Source organism: Canis aureus, chromosome 3 (assembly GCF_053574225.1).
Source record: "Canis aureus isolate CA01 chromosome 3, VMU_Caureus_v.1.0, whole genome shotgun sequence".
NCBI lineage: Eukaryota > Metazoa > Chordata > Mammalia > Carnivora > Canidae > Canis > Canis aureus.
In genome coordinates this window covers 23,163,357-23,185,939 of record NC_135613.1, presented here as the reverse complement: position 1 = coordinate 23,185,939, position 22,583 = coordinate 23,163,357, and the positions used below count along the sequence as shown (strand labels likewise).

The window sequence follows — 22,583 nt, the reverse complement described above, 5'->3', positions numbered from 1 at the left end:
GGGCCCCGATCTGGCCTCAGTCCTCAGCACAGCATCCATTTCTCATCATTCTCATCCATCTCATCACAATCATCATTTCTGATGATTTCTCATCAGCCAACTAGTGTGGAGACTCTCACGCCATCCCTGGATTCCACAGTCCCACGTTCACTGCAGCGTATGAAGCGACATTTTAGATTTGTAGTGTTCTCTCGAAACGATGACGTGTATCTGAAAGGTGTGGTGCTGCTTACACAGCCTTGCCCACACTCCATGTCCCGTGGTATCCACGAGAAGACTGGTGGGTGGCTTGGGGTGGGGGTGGAGGCACGAACCCCCCCACTTAAGAACTCTGTATCTAGACCGCACTCTAGGTGTTTTGTGATTGTGCCAAAGGTAATTAATTTTTTGGTTTTAAAGGTGTTTTATTGGCTCTAATTTGTTGTAAAACAAATTAATTGGCTTTAAGGCATTGAATTAATTTAACATAAACTAGCGGTATTTTACTGGCTTAAGTGATTGGTTTTAATAATGGTTTGTATGTATCCCCACTTTGGTTGGGACGTCAGGCACACGATGGACGTTTGCTGAGATTTCCTGTCTCCCTCGTTTTCCACTCCTGTCCCTGGCTTGCCTTCTGTTTTAGGGTAAGCTGTCCTAACTGGTGTGCTCGGGCAGACCGCCCCGTCCGTTCAGAAGTTTGGCGAGAAGATTAGGATGTAGCTGGAAACCACAGAGGGTTGTGTTCTACACTGACTTCCTTATGTGGGATTTAAAAAATTATAGCATTATTGGTGTGCCGTCTCAGCAGCTCCAAGAATCAGAGCGAAATGTAGGGAACAAAGTTTGTGTCCTGTTCCTAGGGCTTCCCTAGATGTGGGCACATCTCCACCTCAAGGACAGGCACGAATGAAGTGATAAATTGCATGCATTTGAGTTTATGTAAATCCAACAAAAGTGCAATGCTGTCACTGTCTCCAAAGGGCATCACAGAGCGGTGATAACAGGACAGTGCTGTCCACGGCACCCTCAGCCTCATCACTGTTACAGAAAGAATGTGGAGGAGTGGGGAGGGCATTGGAGTCAGACTCAGGCAGAACCTAGGTTCAAATCCTAGTCCTGCCATGGAGCAACAGGGTGGCCTTGGAACACTTACCCCTGCAAGCCTTGATTTCCAAGTCTGTGCAATGGGATGATGATATGGGCTAAGGGAGCTGACAGCTACAAAAAAGTCCAGCAGGGTGTGGACTGGATCTCAATAAGGCTGTATTTAAAAAAGGGGTGATGGAGTCTTGCTTTAGGGGAAACACCTAGTGGAAAAGCAGGTTTCCTTACATATGACATGCCTTCTGTCGGTGGTTTGAGTTGACCATGTGATAAAATGCTCAGAGCACCATGAGTCCTAGGCTGTGTTTCCATGAGAAACCAAGTGCCATGAGTGGTGGGCAGCTATTCTGTTTCTCATTATTTCTTTCAATGGAAAGTAGAAGTGGTTTCTGTCCAGAGAGAACGACTTCATCTGCAGGTACACGTGTCAGGACCATGACTTGACCGCTGTCAGCTTAATCTGTAAAATGTACAAAATGGCTTTATTCTGGCTGAATTGTGGCTTGGGTAAAAGCAATAGCTATGATGTCCAAATGTATCAGGTTGGAGTCATCAGCCCAGCTCCCTACACGGTTTGTGACTCTGGGTAAGGCACCTCCTCTGTCTGGTCCTCACTTTTCTTATCTGGAAAATGGAGATAAAAATACCTCCCTTGGAGGGTTGCCTGGAGGATTAGCGAGATCGTATGCCCACTGTGCTTGGGGAGGCAGAATCAAGGCAGATATTAGGTCATTTTACTCTCAACAGCCCAACATTTCCCTGAAGGGTAAATGGGGAAGAAACATCTTGATGAGCTTTTAACCAAACATGTAAGGAAACGTGGTTGAGAGCCTCCTTATGGAGCAAGTTCTTTCAAGCATTGCTAGCCTGGGTGGAGAAGCTCCCCCGGAGGAGAAATTTGAAGCCTCTCTAATGCTATTTGGGGCTACAACTGAAGATGGCATGGATGAATGAGAGCAATAACTAACATCTGCTGGGCACTTTCTAGTAACACTTTAATTCTGTTACTTCACAGAATCCTAACAGTGACCAGATGAGAGGTGTGACTTCAGAGACCACACTCTTCCTTGCTGCTTTGGTGCCAGCTGACTTTGCAGGAACACTGTCCAAACTGCATATGATTTGACTTGGCTAGGGATGGATAGTAGGACCATAATTTTTTTTAATATATTTTTTAATTTAATTAATTAATTAATTAATTAATTAATTTATGATAGTCACATAGAGAGAAAGAGAGGCAGAGACACAGGCAGAGAGAAGCAGGCTCCATGCACCGGGAGCCCGATGTGGGAATCGATCCCGGGTCTCCAGGATCGCGTCCTGGGCCAAAGGCAGGCGCCAAACCGCTGCGCCACCCAGGGATTAGTAGGGCCATTATATGCTGTTCCTTAAATGGTGCACTGCCCAACCCTAGGGGTTCCATTCACATCACAGATATCATAGTTATGGATGCTTGCTATCGTAATTTTTGGGCAGATGCTAGTAAAGTGACTTGTTCCAGCAAAAATGACCATTTTCTGATGGATTGAAGAAGGTTGAAGAAGGGGCATACTTTTCTAATTCACACCAATGTTCTATATGGAATGGTAGTAGCACAATTATTGGTTGGGAGGGAATCCACATTCTAATGGGGAAGCTGGGATCATTATATTTTCTGTACATCTGGTAGCAAAGTATCTACAATCAAGTGTGACCTTGTTGGCGGGCATCCACAAGAGGCAGGAAGCATGGTGATTAAGAGGAGGGATCACTGCCAGTTGGCCTGGGTTCATATTCCAGCTCTGCCACCTATTCACTGTATGTTTTTGAGCAACTTGCTTAAACTCTCTGTGCCTTAGTTTTCATATCTGTACAATAGTGACAATGACAGTAGCCATCCCATGAGTCTTAAATGAGTTAGTATATGTAAAGCATCTAGAACAGCACCTGGCCTGCAGTGTTAGCTGATTTTATTAAAATGGCTGAAAGGTGGTTTTGAGAACATGAACTGACCCTAGTTTCCATAGAGTGCCCATCACTCGTTGGTGGCTCATGACTAGTAAGTTCCTGCATTTTCATGGAAAAGGTGGGTCTACAGCTGAGGTGGCCATCAGGAGAAGGCCAAGATGTTTAGCTTGTGCCCTTTGTTCAAAAGAGGGTTGATTCAGTCCAACCTGGGCCCTGCCACCATGGCCTAACAGTGTCGACTGCACATTTTTACTACCTAGATTTTGTTTTAATTTTGTAGATGGAATTTCATAAAGGGTTTTATATATTCTATAGTGATCATTAAGTTTGCAGTATTTAAAAATAGATGTGTAAAAGATACACAGTACAGGCTATAAAACACCCTCAAATGGCATTAAAATTGGAATGAATCCATTCATTTGGGTTTCAGCTGAATTTATCTTGTATTTTATTTTTTTTTTAATATCCAAAGAGCTGTAGAAATAAGTTATTGAGTAGGAAGTTGGCCAGGCCAGCACTCTGTACCATGTGGGCACTTGTGAGCACTGGCAAAGCCTTCGGAATTTGATCCTGATTGAAATGTAGTCATTTCTCCACCTGCAAAAACAGTTTTCTCCAGCAAACCTGGGGATGGGGAGAGGGTTTATTCACTCCTACCCTCTCCAGCATGGATCTTTCACTTTCCATTAGGCTCAATGCCCCCACATAGATGCTTTCATGATGGAACCCTTGGAAAATATTCAGTATGTTTGTTTGTGTTTCTAAACTTAAAAAAAGTGTTTACCCTGCTATTTCTCATCAGTCTATGATTAAATGAGCCATGTGGAATTGAATTCAGCATATTTGGGGTCTTGCAGAACCTCTGGGATCTGGTAGGTCTTAACAAACTCTGTGAAATCTATAGATGAATATATATTGGCTGGTGCATTTAGAAGGTGGACTTCCAGATGTCAGATTGAAGACACATGGTGGAGGCCACAGCATGACAGGCATGAGCCAGGACCTAAAGAGGCAGGACAGCAGGCTTGATGCCAAGCCTGGCATCAGTGCCATTATCTCCCAGCCATGGGACAATAAACAGGTCTCATAACCTCTCTGAGTTTAGCTTTCTCATCTGCAAAATGGGAACAATGATCTTACCCTATGCCTTTGAAGGTCTCCATAAGAATTAAATGAGTGCATCTGAATCTTTGGGGTAAATCCCCAGCAGTGCAATTGCTGGGTCGTAGGGCAGGTCTATTTTTAACTCTTTGAGGAACCTCCACACAGTTTTCCAGAGTGGCTGCACCAGTTCACATTCCCACCAACAGTGTAAGAGGGTTCCCTTTTCTCTGCATCCTCTTCAACATTTGTGGTTTCCTGCCTTGTTAAATTTCCCCATTCTCACTGGTGTGAGGTGGTATCTCATTGTGGTTTTGATTTATATTTCCCTGATGGCAAGTGATGCGGAGCATTTTCTCATGTGCATGTTGGCCATGTCTATGTCTTCCTCTGTGAGATTTCTCTTCATGTCTTTTGCCCAATTTCATGATTGGATTGTTTGTTTCTTTGGTGTTGAGTTTAATAAGTTCTTTATAGATCTTGGAAACTAACCCTTTATCTGATACATCATTTGCAAATATCTTCTCCCATTCTGTAGGTTGTCTTTGAGTTTTGTTGACTGTATCCTTTGCTGTGCAAAAGCTTCTTATCTTGATGAAGTCCCAATATTTCATTTTTGCTATTGTTTCTTTTGCCTTCGTGGATGTATCTTGCAAGAAGTTACTGTGGCCGAGTTCAAAAAGGGTGTTGCCTGTGTTCTCCTCTAGGATTTTGATGGAATCTTGTCTCACATTTAGATCTTTCATCCATTTTGAGTTTATCTTTGTGTATGGTGAAAGAGAGTGGTCTAGTTTCATTCTTCTGCATGTGGATGTCCAATTTTCCCAGCACCCCATTTATTGAAGAGAAACCCCGGGACACCTGCACCCCGATGTTTATAGCAGCAATGTCCACAATAGCCAAACTGTGGAAGGATCCTCGGTGTCCATCGAAAGATGAATGGATAAAGAAGATGTGGTTTATGTATACAATGGAATATTACTCAGCCATTAGAAACGACAAATACCCACCATTTGCTTCAACGTGGATGGAACTGGAGGGTATTATGCTGAGTGAAGTAAGTCAATCGGAGAAGAACAAACATTATATGTTCTCATTCATTTGGGGAATATAAATAATAGTGAAAGGGAATATAAGGGAAGGGAGAAGAAATGTGTGGGAAATATCAGAAAGGGAGACAGAACATAAAGATTCCTAACTCTGGGAAACGAACTAGGGGTGGTGGAAGGGGAGGAGGGCAGGGGGTGGGGGTGAATGGGTGACGGGCACTGAGGGGGGCACTTGACGGGATGAGCACCGGGTGTTATTCTGTATGTTGGTAAATTGAACACCAATAAAAAATAAATTTATTATAAAAAAAGAATTAAATGAGTGAATGCAGGTAGAATGTAAGATTAAATGTGCATGATCAGCATTCAATACACATTAGTTGTTGATACTAATGATGATATAATGGTGATATTGATGGTGATGATGATTGTGGTAATGGTGATGATGATGATGGTGGTGATGGTGGTGACAGTGATGATGGTGATATAGATGATGATGGTGATGAGGACAGTGATGATGGTGATGGTGGTGGTAATGGTGATGATGATAGTGATGGTGATGATAATGATACAGTGATGATGATGATGATGGTAATTAATGATGGTGATGATGATTATAATGATGATCATGGTGATAGTGATGATGATGATGGTGATGGTGATAGTGATGATGGTGATGACAATAAGCATTCTTTGCTGGTATGGATACTTTGAATAGATGATTGTTTTCTAGGATGATTTGAAGGAACTAAGCAACTCTTAGATGTTCGCTTATCACTGAAGTCCCACCATTGGTGAGTTGTTCATTGGAATTCAGGCTTGAACCTTCTCCAGCATCCCCAAATTTATAATTTTTCCTTTATGATCTGTGTCTTTACCTGTTGGTAAGAAATCCTTCTCAAAATTCATAAAGCTGTTTTCCTATATTTTATTCTAAACATTTTAATATTTGAGTTTTCATATTTAACTATTTAGCACATCTGGAATTTACTTTGCCTATGAGACATTGCAGGGATTTCATCTTTGTTAGTCTGTAATGTAATGGAATTCTTACATTGCTGCATCTCTAAGAAATCCTTTAGTTCCTCTTTGTTGGTCAGAGTGATTTTCAGGGCATTAGATCTCTTTAACTCTCTGGGAGATGTACATGGCAGCAAGTAAGTTAGGAATTTGTCATTTGATTTTAAGCTAAGAGAGTGTTTTCATAAATATGTCATTATTCAAGTCCACCATTAGGATATTCATCCGTTCATCCATCTATCCTTCCTTTCATCCATCTTTCCATCCATCCATCCATCCATCCACCCATCCATCCATCCATCCATCTACTCATCTATTAATTCTAAGCTGCTTGCAAGTTGGTATGCTTTTTCAGTCTGAATATGTGTCCTTTTTTGATTTTGGAAAAACTTTAGGTGTTATTTTATGTAAAATTACTTCTCTCTCTTTCTGTTTTCGTCTTTAAGAACATGATTAAATATTTGATGAAGCTACTCTTTCTGCCTTCTAGGTCTCTGAGCTCCCCTTCTTGGTTTCCAGTTCTTAGCATTCTATGTGATCTTTCAGACTTTTCTTCTAATTTACTAGTTTTCTTCTTTTTTTAAAATATTTTTTAAATTTATTCATGAGAGACACAGAGAGAGGCAGAAACATAGGCAGAGGAAGAGGCAGGCTCCCTGCAAGGAGCCCTATGTGAGACTTGATCCTGGTTCCCAGGATCACGCCCTGAGCCAAAGTCAGATGCTCAACCACTGAGCCACTCAGGCGTCCCCTAGTTTTCTTCTTCACTGAGTCTAATCTACTAGGCTAGCAGAACAGGGCTGGTCTCATGTGGGCTGACTAGATGAGTCATAAATGAAAGACTTCAGTGCAAACGAGAGTTTGGAGCCAGATACGAAAGAGAGGGAAGCCACACCCATTTCTTGGAGTCCTGGAGAGAGAGAGGGTGGGACAGGGATTCCCTGTCACACGTGTGATGTGACCTGAGCCAATTCCACTTGAGGCATCTGGTTACCCTGGTATTTTACTGGATTGTATGATATTTGATTTAGTGTTAATATTCAGTGTTTATTTTTTATTTCCAACTCTTTGTGATTTTCATGGGAAAAATTTTAAAATGCTGGTTTTAGAACATTTATGTGTTTGAGTAGTGGGTTGTCCTTGGAAAACATGTTGACGAAAGCACCTGGCTTGGATTCCAAACTGTGGGAACTCAGCATCAGAGATGTTTTGGGAACAAGGATTCCTGCTATTGTGTACCCATTTGTGCCCTAAGACCTTACCCATGTGCCCTCGTGTAGAAAAGGCATAGGACTTCTGGGCTCTGCTGTGTGACTTCTTTGGGTAACTCCAACTCACTGAACCTCAGTTTTCTCATCTGTAGACTGAGGAAACTAATTGAGCTTTGACTACCTTTCAGGAGTATACTGAGGATCACATGATATAATAGATGTGAATATGCATTGCAAACTTGTGAGCTGTTTTGGATGCTTTTAAGTTAAGTGTAGGTGAACTTTGGGGAGCCTTCTCTCTATTCAGGGGCTTGTGTTTGTGCTGGCTAGCACATTTTAATCCCAAATGGCCAGTGGAGGGGAGCCTCGGATGCTGGTGGGATTTGAAACTCCTTCAAGGGTTCTGTGTACTTAGTAAGTTATAGGTTGGCTTTTATTATGCAATGGCTATGATAAACTCTATTTCTTTTTGGGCTCTTCACACAGGTTCATCATTCATTACATGGGCTGGGCCTGTGTGATAGTATGCAAAATCTCAGGGTGTCATCATGTTGGAGACTGGGAAAGATGCCTTACAAGTTACATAATCTGACCCTTTAGTTCCACAGTAAATAATTATAATGATAACAGCTTCCATTTGCTGGGTGCCCAGTGCTAGTTACTTTACATATGTTAGGTACAAAAGTAGATACTATTATGTTTTGGAAATGTCAATGAGAAGAGACTTTTTGCGGGTCACAAAGTTTGGAAGTGGCAGACTTGGGAGTGAGATCCATGTTCTCCGAACCCAAAGTCCATGTTTCCTTTAGACATGCTAAAGGGTGGTTTAGAGCTGGTTTTTTGTTTCATCCAGCCTACCAATCAACTAACCAACCAACTGATGAACAACTTTCTACCCAACCTATAACAAACAACTAATAATTAGTTAATCAAGTAACCATCCACACATCCATCTAATCAACCATCCAACCACTATTAATGACTACTCACCCAACCAATATCAAGCAGCCAATAGGTAATAGGTAATCAACTAATCATCCAACCAAACAACTAACCAACTAGTTAGTGAATGGTTATCCACTCAACCAGTAACCACCAATTACTAATCAGTGAATCAGCCAACCAACCAATCAGCTAATCAACAACCAGCCCCTGTCTAAACAACAATGTGCATTGCTATCAGTCATCTGAAGGAGATAGCATGTTGTTCTATCCTCAGAGAACTGCTGGTCCATGGGAAAGTGAGGATCACATTACATTCCAATGATTTGTTCAGCATCTGCCTCTCCATCTGGATTGGAACTTGGCTAGGATGGGGATATGCCTTGGTCCTCCTTGTGTCCCTGGAGCCCAGTGCAGAAGCAGCACGTCACTGGCTGGGAGGGGGGCATTCAGTAAATAGTGTGCACTGCCCCCCCCACTCCCCAGCATGGACAACTCCAAACACTGTGGAATGAATGGAGGAGACTCAGTCAGATGTGGCTCTGGGGCATCACACCCATCTCAGAGGGTTTATGTGAAAGGATGGTTAGATGATCCTCTGGACAGGGAACCCCCTGGGTGTAGCAGAAGGAATACTTGCAGGGATGCTGCCTCCTGCTGAGTGCTCTCACTGGGCTCCATTCTGGACTGGAGCATGCCATGGCTGAGAGAGCCCTGGATCAGGGTCAGGGGTCTGGGCATAGCTGAGCCACGAATACCTTGGGTGGCCTTGAAAGGTGGGCCTCAGTCACCCTCCCTCCACCCCCACTCCTCATTTTATGGGCAAGGCCACCGAGGCCCTGAGACCCGAGTCTATCCTTCTCTAAGCCCCTTCCAGCTCTGGCATTTCCAGTCTTTTCTGGCTCCTCATTAACAGAGTATTTTCCTTTTCCAGTCCACATTCTAGCTTCCTCCCGTGGGCCCTGACCCCTGCAGCAGGGGAGTGGGCACCGTGTGAAGCTCTCCGAATCGCACGCGAGGAACCTTGCCCTGTCTCCCAGGGAAGGGGCCAGAGGCTAATTGGCAGGCCCGCTGCATCCTGTATCAGCCCCGCAGACGTGTGCCCTGGGCCCGGGAGCCGAGCGCTGCCGGGAAACGCGCACTCGATTCCTCCGTATCTGTTACAGGCCCCGCGGTTCACCGTCTGCTCGGAAATTGGGTAAGTGTTTTCTTACCCAAACTTGAGTAACCGCCGTTGAAATGTATGGTTGGAAAGTCTTGGCTCTCAGAGCAGACCACACAGTGACTTGCCCAGTGAAACTCAATGCCCGGGGCTTACTCGGATTTTACCTAAGACATCAGTGCAGGAAGAAACGGGTTTGGGGGGCTGAGTGTCTTTCTGTCCTTTTCTAAGGGGGTTCGCTAATTGGAGGAAGGCTGAGGGGTATGGGTATTGCTCTGCTCCTAGCCTGGGCCTGCCTCCTGGCATAGGGGTGGGAGCATGAGGAGGAACCCCAGGAGCCTCTGGGCCTTGGAGGCGGCCCCGATGGAGGGTTCCAGCCCATGTTCTGTGCCGCATTCTGGCAGCCTGCTCCACAGCCAGTGCGGGCCCGGCTCAATCAGCCTCTCTCACCCGCACAGGCCAAGAAAAAGCTGTAAAGTCAGAAGGAACACTGGCATCTGTTCCATGCCTCAGAACAGAGCAGATATTGTCCTGGCCTTCCCGCTCTCTGCGGCCCTCCTTGTTGACCACACAAATGGTTCCAATCAGTTTCCAGGGGCTCTCTGTGCTGCTTTAGGATGTTTGCTCCTTGCATTCTCGGGTCAATCACCCTCCAACCTTGAATGTCACCTCTCCACCCACCCTCTTTGGCTGACACCAAGGGGAAGTTTAAGTGTGAATTGGATGTGTGTGTGTGTGTGTGTGTGTGTGTGTGTATGTACAAGCACACCCACCTTCTGGGTGGGACTCTTGATAGTTTCAGTTTCTGTGCACTCAAGTGCTTTATGGAACAGCCACCACGCTTGCCTGAGGAGACGCCCAGGGAAAAGCTATGGGGTCTCTGGACTATGCGTGGAATGATGATGCAGATGGTTCTTCCCTTGGAAGATGGGAAACATGATCCAGCACCCACAGGACCACGTCTCACCACTCTGGTGACTTACCTGTTACAAGGCTGTGCCTGCCTTTCTACCCTGTCTGCCTGTTCCAGGATCTTGGAGCTGTTTCTGTCTGAAACTCCAGTTTGAGGCTGACAATGTCTGCCATTCAACCTCTGCAGAGGACACAGGGCCTGAAAGCCACCAGGGATTTAGGATGTTTTTCTCCTTCATCAGAGAGTGTGGAGTCTAAAGGCCTTTTGTGCCAAGTCTCCAGTGAGCAGGTTAATAAAGTAGGAAGGGTGAGGGTCTTGTCACTGCAGAACAAAGTTGGATTTGTTGATACAGCAGCAACCTGGACTCAGAAGTCAAGTCCCGCAACAGAGGACTGGTCTCCCCACCCCCACGCCTGCAGAAAGAGCTGTCTGTGCGAGAAAACAATCATTCTCAGTGAAACTTTATAGATACGAGGCTTGAGTCTGATTTGTTTTGTCGAGCCATGGAAATAAGTCTGGAGAGCTCCTCTTGAGGGGCACATGGAGCCGAGACTTGCGGCAAGCTGACTGGCTGCCAGGCACAGACTAAAGACCTCCGTGTTAATGTCTTTTTCTGGTCTTTAAGGCTTTTCTTTTCTGTTGAGGAAAGCCATGGGGAACTCTGATTTCCCACAGTGTGTTCAGCCAGGAGGGTGTTGGGGCATCAGAGGCCCCCTCCCTCCTGCCTCCATCCTCAGCCCCACTGCTCTGGGTCTGAGAACTGAGGGCTTCAGATATGGGCTCTATATCTGCCCTGTCTGGCAGATGTGCCCATGACCCCAGCCTTGTGGTTGTATGATTGGGGAGGCAAGGTCAAAGTTCTCCACTGCCTCTGTCACAGGATGGGGTCTCTGCAACTAGATCCTGGCACAGAGTTTGAGCAAGATTGGGTAGAAGAAGTCAAATTTGGATTCAGCCTCACAAAGCCTAGGCCAGTGTGTGGGCTGCTTGCAATGAAGACAGCCCATCAGTGTCCAGGCCCTATTGGCTTGGGCCAGGCATCCTTGTGTGGCTGGGACTGTCCCCGAAGGGCAGACAGCCAGTGGACATGCTCCCTGCCGCTGGTGTCCAGAACAGAATTTCATTCTGGGCTAGCATGTCCCAGTGGCGCCCTAGGACCCCAGGGATTCTGCAGAGGTGCTGAAGAAGGGCCTGTGCATGCTTTCAATATTGAAACTATGTCTTTCTAACTGAAATCCAGGCACAACCCAAAGCTGTCCTTGTCTTGGATTAGACCTGAAGGGTCTAGGATGGTGGGTGTGCAGAAGGTAGGTCCCAAAGTTCTGTAGCTGTGGGACTTGGAGCCTGTCACTGAGCCACTCTCTCCTTGACCAAATTCTGACCTCTTTTCCAATGAGGCTCTATGCTTGGGCATGTCCTCAAGAGCACACTTTTAGCAAGAACCCTGCTAAGTCAGTTAAGCCAGTATCCCCCACCCTGGGCATCTGATTGCCCCCGATAGATGACCAAATGCTTCAGCCCCATTATCCCCTGGGGGTGGACTCTGACCTCCTGGCCTGCCTTCCGTAAACATCCTATCAGTTTAGCCAGACCTGCCCCCCTGATGTTCCCTCCTATTACTTTCCCAGCCACTGACCCACCTGCTTCTTGGCTGTAAATTCTCCCTTTTTCTTGCTGAATTCAAAGTGGATACCAGTCTCTGCACACCAATAACCTCACTGCGTGTACCCTACACCTATTGTGATGGTCCTGAGAAGTCTGCCTTAACCATTTTAACAAAGGGCCTGGATGCCTGTTCCTTGACATCCAACTCCTCATCGCCCCCCCCCCCCCCACCATCACCATCCTCTTCATCACTCCGTCTCACTATCACCATGGTCATGGGAAGATGGATCAGGCTACTTCTGTGGTGGTGGGTGGAGTGGCGGAGGATGATGAAGTCCCAACTTACTCTGACAAGAGCTGTCTCACGCTTGGAAGTAACAGTTGGTCCCAAGCCTGGAGTGGCTGGGCAGATGGCATCAATGAGTGGAATTTGGGGGCAGCCCCGGTGGCTCAGTGGTTTGGTGCTGCCTTCAGTCTAGGGCATAATTCTGGAGACCTGGGATTAAGTCCCATGTCAGGCTCCTTGCATGGAGCCTACTTCTCCTTCTGCCTGTGTCTCTGCCTCTCTCTCTCTCTCTGTGTCTCTCAAGAATAAATAAATAAAATCTTTATAAAAATGAGTGGAATTTGGGGTATAAAGAGACAGGGCCTGTGAGACTATGATGAACTGCCTAAAGATAATGAAATCCAAAGTTTTGCAAAACAAGACAATGGCCAACATGAGGGGTACATCCAGCCCAAGGGCCCCCAGTTTGGCCTGGATGATTGTTTTCCTCAGATTCGGGGAGCTTCCTATTCCTGGAGAGGGAGACATAGAATGGCCATTTGTCAGGGGTAGAGAGGCCACAGGCCCTTGTGGGGAGGCTGTGGTTTTGGAATTGGGCACATTTGAGTTTGAGTCACAGACGTGCACCTTTGACTGTGTTGCTTAGCTTTTCAGAGCCCCAGTCCCCTTCTCCAAAGAGAGCAGGGGCCATTCCCTGACTCCCCGACCCCCCAGGCTGTAGTCAGTGCTTGCACAGGTAAGGCGCACTCACTGTGGCCTTGCTGTGGTCCTGGCTGGTTTCAGAGGGTGAGCTGCTGAGAGCAGGGGAAGTGTCTGCAGCCTTTGTCCTGCTGTTCACTCCACACACACCACACACCAGCATAAGCTTACACACTCACACGTCAGTGCATGTACACCCTCACACACTCTCAAACACTCATGCACACGATTACCCCCCCACATTTACTCACCACAGGCACTCTTACACATCCATATGCACACCCTGACACACACACCACACACTCTCACAACTCGCTCTCACATACACTCTCTCTCCAACACCACTGCCTGATCCCTGAAACACCCCCTAGATCATCTTTACTTGTGATCTGGGAAATAATTTCCTTCCTCCTCCAGAAGATGCCTCATGATATCAGTTGAGAGGAATGAACTCAACCCAGTGGCTCTTGGGGGCCAAACTCTGACCCGACGGCTTGCTGGCTCTGGGCCCTTCTTAGGAAGCAGACCCACCCAGCATACCTTGCCTGTAGGCCACCCAGTTTCTCCCTCCCCTGCAGGAAGCCTGTGGGTGGGCTCCCTCCCCTTGGGCTGCCGGACTGGTGGTCCTCCCGGTCACTGTTAACCCTTTCTTGTGATGGGAGAGCCAAGGCAGGGGTGTCTTCTCTCATCCAAGGCTTCAGAGGACCCCAGCCTCTCTCCTGGGGGCTGGGTGAGGGATGCAGTTTCTGTAGCTCTGCCTGGGTCTCCTGTAGGAAGCAGTCAGCACAGTAAACTTGCATGCTGTATTGCCAGCCCTCAGTATATACAAATGAATAGATCTTTTCCCCAACTGAGGAGGCTGCTCCACACCTGGACCTCCCAAATTCTTAGGCATAAAGGGCTCATCTGCTGATTTTACCCACTCTGCATCCATGTCTCCTTTGTTCCTTCCTTCTCCCTCCTGGTCCATCTGGTTCTGGTGAGCACGAGACACAGGTCCATCCTTTCTGACCACAGTGATTGATTGGAGGTGTCCTGTGATCCAGACAAATCCAGTGAGAGCCCTTGATAGGGTCTTTGGCTGGAACACAGTAAAAGAGATGCCTCTTTGTCCTGTGAGGATTTGAATGTGAGAATTTGAATACCCTCATGCAAGATCCTACCCAAAATTAAACTGGTGCAAAGATAAGAAGCAGAAGGAAGAAGAGAGTCCAGGACCTGGAGATACTGTCTAAGTCTTTGGTCCATATTAACAGCAACACAGAGTCTCATGTAGCCAGGACAAACAGTTAATTCCTTGGTAGGGTGTGCACCAGCTTGAAGTAGGCCTTTGTAATCTATAACCTGAACTCTTAATTAATACAGGTTGCAGACTGAGGGACGCTTACAAATCTGCTTAAAATTGCTTAGAAAGTCAGATTTAAATCTAGAACTTTATAATAATAGCAACAAATTCACAATAGCTGGCATTCATGGAGGGCTTTATCATATGCCAGAAATTATGCAAAGGGTTTTAAACATTTTTCTGGGGATCCCTGGGTGGCTCAGTGGTTTAGCTCTTGCCTTCAGCCCAGGGCGTGATCCTGGAGTCCCGGGATCGAGTCCCACATCGGACTCCCTGCATGGAGCCTGCTTCTTCCTCTGCCTGTGTCTCTGCCTCTCTCTCTCTCTCTCTCTCTCTGTGTGTCTCTCATGAATAAATAAATAAAATCTTAAATTTTTTTTTTCTGGAATAAATCATTAAAACTCTCCTGTGATGTATACCCTGCTCCCATCTCTGTCATTGTCATCAGTGTCATGATTGCCATCATCATAACTTTTATGAGCCTAATGTTTGTGTTTTTACCTCTAAATTCATATGTTGAAGCCCAAATCTGCAGTGTTATGCTATTAGGAGGTGGGAAGAAATTAGGGTTGGATGAGGTCATGAGTGTGAGGCCTCCATAATGGGATCAGTGTCCTTAAAAGAAGATGAAGAGACAAGAACTCTCTCTTTCTCTACCAGGTGAGGACACACAAGAAGGCAGGTATCTGCAGGCCAGGAAGAGGGTCCTTAGCAACAACCTGACCTGCTGGCACCCTGATCTCAGATTTCCCTGCCTCCAGAACCATGAGAAATAAATGTCTGTTGTTTAAGTATTTTGTTATAGGAGCCCAAACTGTCTGAGACTGTCACCATCTCCATCATTATAAAAAACCTCATCATTACCATCGTCATCACCACCATCACTCCCATCATTCCCATCACCGCCATCACCACCACCATCATCACTGTCATTACCACCATCACCACAATTATCACCACCATCACCACCATCATCACCACCATCATCATCACCATCACCGTCATCATCATCATCATCATCATCACCACTACCATCACCACCATCATCATCTCCATGAATTAAGCTTTGCATATTCCCATAAGCATGCATTGTATTTAGCTTGGTGACATCTCTTCACATTAGAGAAGGTAGTGGGAGTGAGTTGATACTCTGAAGTTAGGCTGCCCAGATTCATGTATTAGGTATTAGCTGTGTCCCCTGGACAAATGGTTTGGCCTCCCCGGGCCTTGGTGTCCTTATCCTTGTAGTGAGAATACAACAGGATCCTAGTCCATGTGTAGACATTGACTTTCACAATTATGAAGTGAGGTGTGCACAGCTGTGCCTTTCCTTATTTCTTCTGTCTAATCAAACTTATTTCTTGAGATTCCATTTCCACTGAGTGCAGGAATATCCAATCTGCCAATTCCAAGGAACTGAGTCACATCTGAATTAAGACTCTGGGCTTGGCGAGTCAGTTTCCTCTGCAGCCCTCATCCTTCCCTTACCCCCAGGGAGCATCTAAGTTCCTGCCAGAGCTTATGTGTCCTCCCAGCATAAGGGGTGAGTACCTGGTCCATGTGTTCTTTGTCATTGTATGTTTTTCCTAAATATAACTGCTGAGTATTTAAAAAATTGAAGTGACAGCATTCTGATAACCCAAAATCAACCACTTTGAATTGTTCAATTCTGTGGGATTTAGTATGTTCACAGTGTTATCCTACTGTCACCTCTGTTTAGTCCCCAAACATTTTTGTCACTCCAAGAGGAGATCTAATAACCTCTAAGTAGTCACTCTAGCCTCCTCCCCCAGGCTCTGGCAATCACCAGTCTGCTTTCTGTCTCTTTGGATTCACTGATTCTGGACATTTTATAGAAATGGAATCATGTGGTTACTTGTGACTAGCTCCTGTCATTTACCATAATATCCTTTAGGCTCATCTGCATTTTATTTATTTATTTTTATTATTATTATTTTTAAAGATTTTATTTATTATTGAGAGACACACACACAGAGAGAGAGAGAGAGAGAGAGAGAGAGAGAGACAGGCAGAGGGAGAAGCAGGCTCCATGCAGGGAGCCTGACATGGGACTCAATCCCGGGTCTCCAGGATCACGCCCTGGGCTGAAGGTGGCACTAAACCTCTGAGCCACCCAGGCTGCCCTCGTCTGCATTTTAGCATGGCTTAGTACTCCATTGCTTTTTATGACTGATTAATGTTCCATTGTATAGCTAAACCACATATTACGCATCCATTTTTATGCTAATGGACAGTTGGCCTGCTGCCACCTTTTAGCTACTGTGAACAATGCACCTGTGAACATTCGTGCACAGCTTTTCACTTATCCAAAATGCTAAGAAGCGATCATGTACAACTTTTTGTTGCATTTTGTTTTGTTTTTGTTTTGTTTTGTTTTGTTGTTGTTGTTATATTACTAGAAGTGAATTACTGGGTTATTTGGTACTTCTCTGTTTAACTTTTTGAGGGACTGCCAAACTTTTCCATAGTTACTGAGTCATATTACATTCCCATGAGCAACGCATAAGGGTTCCGATTTCTCCGTATCTTCTGAGGTCATTTTGCATACTCTATTTTGTAACCATTTTAAATCCATATATCTATACTCTATTGATTTCCTTAAGCCTTACTTAGTGTGTGAACTCCTTGGGTTGCTGAATACAGTTGTGCAGGTTGTGTACTGCACAATCCTAGGCACCATTCACATAATAGTAAGTGGAGATTTGCATATTATATAAATATAATAATATTTATAGATTATATAAAGTGGTAGCAAAGTGTCTTGGGGAATTAGGTGTCTTTTACAGATTTGCACAGGGATGGCATGTGAGGTAGCTCTGGTGCTATGCAGCTAGACTCCCTAAATCCGTAACTCCATCTCTCCGACTCCAGCTGGCCTGGAGCCTGCATCCTTAGCCACCACTTCATCTTGCTGGTCCAATACTCCCATGGTGATGACTATAATCGTACATTTTCTCCATATTTCCTTTAGAACTTGGTTCATAGCTCTGATTAAAGTTTGAGAGAGGTTCCATCTTAATAGCTTTTCTTAAAGAAGAAATGTTTAAAAAATATTATTAGCCTCTCTCTAATTCCCCTGCAAAGGGAAAGCTGGACATCCCAGGAGAACCACCACATCCTTGGACATGACCTAATTGGACTGTCTCAACAACCTTGCAGGCAGGAAGGGATTTTTGTGTTCATTTTGCAGACTAGGAAATGAGGCTCAAATGGTGAAGTGGCTTGCTTAAAGCCCCCCAGTGAGAAATCTAGTCATAAGTAACATTTACTGAGTGCCTACTGTGTGCAAGGTGCTGTTGTAAGCATTGGTCTCCCCTTAGTTATTTCCGCAGTGAGAACTCTCTCCACTTTACTTATGGGGCCCATTAAGGCACTGAGAGTGTAGCACCAGGAGTCTAGATGATACAGAGCAGGAACTCTGTTCTCACAGCTCGCATGCCGGCTGGTAGATCACTCTTGGGAGGGTGGATGTTGAGACACCATGGAGAGGCTCAGTCTGATTTTGAGTGCTAAGCTGAGTGTCCAAATATATTTTAAGCTCAAACATGGACCCCAGGCTTAGTGCCTGTATTGAAAGAATGATGAGAGCTGATTCTCAAGTGTTTGGTGAACATAATGGACCTGGAGGGAGGGGTGCATGTGGTCTGACTGATGAACTGGGGCTCTTACTGGTTCTGAATTTTGTGGCAACGTTGTCCCTTTTTATTTCCTAGCAAGACTGTACTCTGCCAATCTTGCAGAATGCAGCATTCTGAATCTTATGGTCTGGGGATTTTTACACAAAACTCCTGCTCTTGGTTTCCAAGGGAGGGTTGGATGGGTCTCTTCAGGGTCTACCTAGTGAGACCAGCTTAGGGATGCAGGGTTTGCTCCCACTGGCTCTCCCCCGACCCTTGAAGCAGCCCAGAAGTTAGAGATGAGGCCTTTCTCCAGCCAGAATGCAGTGAGAAGGCACTGGATAGTGGGCACTGGTGCATGGAGCACAGTTGACGCCAGGGTGCCACCCTGATGAGGCTCACCTCTTGTCTGGAACAGGACAGTCAGGAAGGAGACAGAGCTGGGTTGGGAGTGATGGATGCCTGGTGGGAGCTGACAGTACACTGTGATACCAAGTGACAGGGGTGGGGGCTTGCTTTGGTTGGGAAAGGTGTGTCTGAGGAGACAGCACTTGGAAGAAAACTTCTGGGATGGGAAGGAACCAGCCATAGGGCAGGCTGGAAGGAGCATTCCCAGAAGAGGGAATAGAATGTGCAAAACATTGTGATATGGGAAAGAGCGTGACCTGTTACCCCCTTCACACATCAGGAAACAGGCCCAGAGAGTACGATGGTGAGGTCTATGCTTGGACTCAGGTTTTGTGTTTCTGAATCTAGGGCATTTTTGCCGGTGGTCTGGATTGCAGGTGTTAAGGCCCACATGCAACCCCACTGATGGTTACAGACCACTCCACACAGGGCACCAAGAAAGGGAAGGGACTTCTTGGTCAGAACGAGCATCCTTTCTCACAGATGGGACACAACTGCTGAGGGTATTTGTACATGAGTGGTTTTCAGCTCATTGCAGAAAATGGCATTGTGCCCAAGGATTTGGGGACGCTGCCCTATCAATGAGGGGAGCAGTTGCTTCCAACTGGATGTCACTGTCTTTTCTGACCACTTGAGCAGTGGTTAATTGGGGGTGGCACCACCCTGAGGGTTGTTTGGACTTCCACAGGGATGGGTGTTTTTGGCTGTCATAGTGCCTGGGAGGAGCTAATGCGTTTAGGGATTGGGGCCAGGAATGCAAAATGTCCTGCTGTGGGAGGCAACTCTGCACAGTTGAGAACCGTCCCACCCACAATCGTGGGGGTGCTTGATGAGAGACAGTTCGTTGGAGATTTTACCCACAACGTCGGCCTCTGCAGCACATGTCTGCTGCGGACTTGGTGGCTCAGAGCCTGCCTCCAGGGGTTTGACAGTGCCCTGGCTGAGAACTCACAGCCTCCGGGGGGAGGGCAACCACCAGCCCTCTGGTCAGGCTCAGATTTCCCGTCTCTGATAGAACTTCTCCCTTATTGGCTTTGCTTGGGTTTCTCCTCCATGCTGTTAAGATTCCTCAGGCTCTGTAATTATTACCTCATTCGAGGTTCAGGACTAAATTGACTGAACAGGAGAATTACAGTTATGCAATTTCCAGCAAATATGAATTTTCTCTATTTTGCACAGGGAGGATGGTTCCTCCTTCCCTGGATCGATGAGGAGGCAAAGTCATACTGCTCTGAGTTGGAGTCACATGGTCTCGGGACATTTTTCTTCATCAGCATAGAGTCTAAGGTGGAGGGCTACAGAGGTCTGACACTGATCACTTTTCCCTACATTATTATCTAAAATATTAATAATTTAAATAAACAATAAATTTTAATAAGTTAATAAGAAATTAACATACATTTTGAGTGCTAAGCTGAGTGTCCAAACATATTTTAAGCTCAAGCATGAAGCCCCAGGCTTGGCTTGGCTGTATTGAGAGCATGATTAGAGCTGATTCTCATGGATTTTCTTTTTTTCATCTTCTGTGAATGTTACACACATGTAGCTTTTTCAGCATCATTGCCCTCTGGATAGGGAAGCGCCGTGTTGCTTCAGAACCCTCCTTCATGCTATCCCTACACAGTCATGCCTTTCCTCATCGCTAGCCCCTGCAAACTCCTGATCAGCTCCTCCTCACAATCACTTTGTCTCCTGCAGATTCTCGTACCAGTGGAATCATAGAGCAAGTAACCGTTAGAGCATGACTTCTTTCACTCAACATCCTGCCTTTGAGATCTAATCAAGTTGTTGTGTATGTCAGTGTGTATGCTTTTTCCTTTGTGAGTAGTACTCCATTGTTTCGATGCACCACAGTTTGTCCATTCAGCAAGTCGAGAATACTTGGGTTATTTCCAGTTTGTGTGGATTATGAATAAAGTGCCTGTGAACATTTGTGTGTTTCTGCATGAATATATGTCTTTATTACTCTTGGGTAAAATACGAGCAGTGAGATTGCTGCGTCATCTATGGTAGGGGAATGTTTCATTTGTTAAGAAACTGCCCAAGTGTTTTCTGGCATGGCTGTACCACTTCATAGTCCCACCAGCAGTGGGCAAGAGCTCCTGCTTCTTCACATCCTCACCAGCACTTGACATTGTCTGTATTTTAAATTTTAACTGTTTTGGTGAGTATGTAGTGGTACCTCATCTCAGTCTTGATTTGCATATTCCTAATGGGTAATGATGCTAGATATCTTATCACGTGTTTATCCATCATCATGTACCCTCTTTTGTGAAGTATTGTTAAAGTCTTTAAAAAAATAAAGTCTTTTTATTCATTTTGAATAAGGTTATTTATTTTCATTCTTATTGAGTTTAAAAAATATGTCTATTTGGAATAACATGGATGGAGCTAGAGTTTGATGCTAAGTGAACTAAGTCAGGCAGAGAACAACAAATACTATGTAATTTCACTCATACTGGAATTTAAGAAACAAAACAAATGAGAGAGAGAGAGAGAGAGAGAGAGAAACCAAGAAACAGACTCTTAACTACAGCAAACACAGTGCAGGTCACCAGAGGATAGGAGGTATGGGGGAAGGGGGAACAGGTATTGGGGATGGAGGAGAGCATGTGTTGTGAGGAGCGCTGGGTGATGTTCAGAAGTTGCTGAATCACTACCTACACCTGAAATTAATACCACACTATATGTTAACTAACTATAATTTAAAGACTTAAAATTCAACTTGAGCATAATTGATATATAATGAGTCGCATACATTTATATCCTACAATCTGATGTTTTGACATGACACATCCATCTGTGAAACCATCACCACAGTCGAAATAAAGTTCATGACATCGGCTCCCCAGCCCTGGCTTCCTAGTATCCTTTGTTATCCCTTACTCTCCCTCTACCTCATTTTTAGGCAACTACTGACCTGCCTTCCCTCACGTATCACTGTGCGTTTAGTTCCTCCTTCTATATTAATGTGCTCATTTTCTTTGACTGGCTTACATCACTCAGCGGGATTATTCAAGATTGGTGCATGTCCAGGTCACTGAGTAGTGCTCCAGCGTGCGGATTCCAACATGTTGTTCCTCTGCTCATGAATATTTGGGTTGTCTTCAGCTGGGGGCTGTGACAGGGAAAGCTACTGTTGCCATTTGTGTATATGCCCTGTGCAGATGTACGTTTTCCTTTCTCTCAGGGAATACCCAGGACTCGTACAGTGTATCATATGGTAGATTAATGTTTATTTTTTAAGAAAGCACCAAACTGTTCCTTGAAGAACTTGCCTTGTTCTGTGTCTCCACCAGCAGTGTAGTGGGGATTCCAGTTTCTCCGCATCCTCACAACACTTGGTGTGGTCACACCTTCTATGTTAGCCATAATGGAAATGGGGACCATTTTCATTCTTTCTTTACAATGCGTATGCCTTATATTGCTCTGTCTTGTTTGGTCACACTGGCTGATGATTAGGATGATACTTAATACAAGTGTTGAGAGTAGATAGACATTTTTGGATTATTTTCTATTGTAGGAAGAGTGTCCAGTCTTTAGATCCCCTTTATCAGATTGAAGAAGTTCTCTCGTATTTCTGGTTTGCAGAGTTTTTTTAAAAAAATTGGGAATGGATATTGAATTTCATCAAAAGATATGCCTGTGTTGATTCATGTGATCATGGGATTTTTCTTCATCAGGCTATTAATGAAGTAGGTTATGTTGATTTTTGACCAGTGAACCAGCCTTGCATTCCTGGGGTAAACTCCACTAGGTTCTAGTATATTGGTTCTTCTGTATATTGAAAGCTTCAATTTTCTAGTAGTTTGTTAAGGATTTTTGTGTCTCTGATGAAGGATATTGGTCTGTAGTTTTTTTCTTGATTTACTTCCTCTGTCTTCGGTTTGATATCAGGGTAATACTGGTCTCATACAATTAATTGGTAAGTGTTTTCTCCTCCTCTGTTTTCTGGAAGAAATTGTGTAGAATGGTGCTAATGTTAGGTAGACTTATCAGGGAGACTACCTGCACCTGGAAACTTCTTTTTTGAAAGGTCTTAAGCCATGAATTAAAATTTTAAAATAGTCTTAAAAACATCCATGTTATTTATTTCCTCTTGGGTGAGTTTTGGTAGTTTCTAGTTTTTGTGAAATTTTTCCTTATCATCTAAATTTCTTAATTTATGGAC

General features: G+C 45.0%; 1 long non-coding RNA gene across 2 annotated transcripts in view; it reads left to right on the top strand.

Moving 5' to 3' along the window:
- Positions 1-22,583, top strand: part of LOC144310308 (uncharacterized) — a 146,634-nt gene that overhangs the window by 30,356 nt on the left and 93,695 nt on the right. For both annotated transcript variants that reach the window (XR_013376029.1, XR_013376028.1), the window contains exon 4: positions 9,291-9,554. This is a non-coding gene — a long non-coding RNA (uncharacterized LOC144310308). The remainder of the gene's footprint in view (positions 1-9,290; positions 9,555-22,583) is intronic.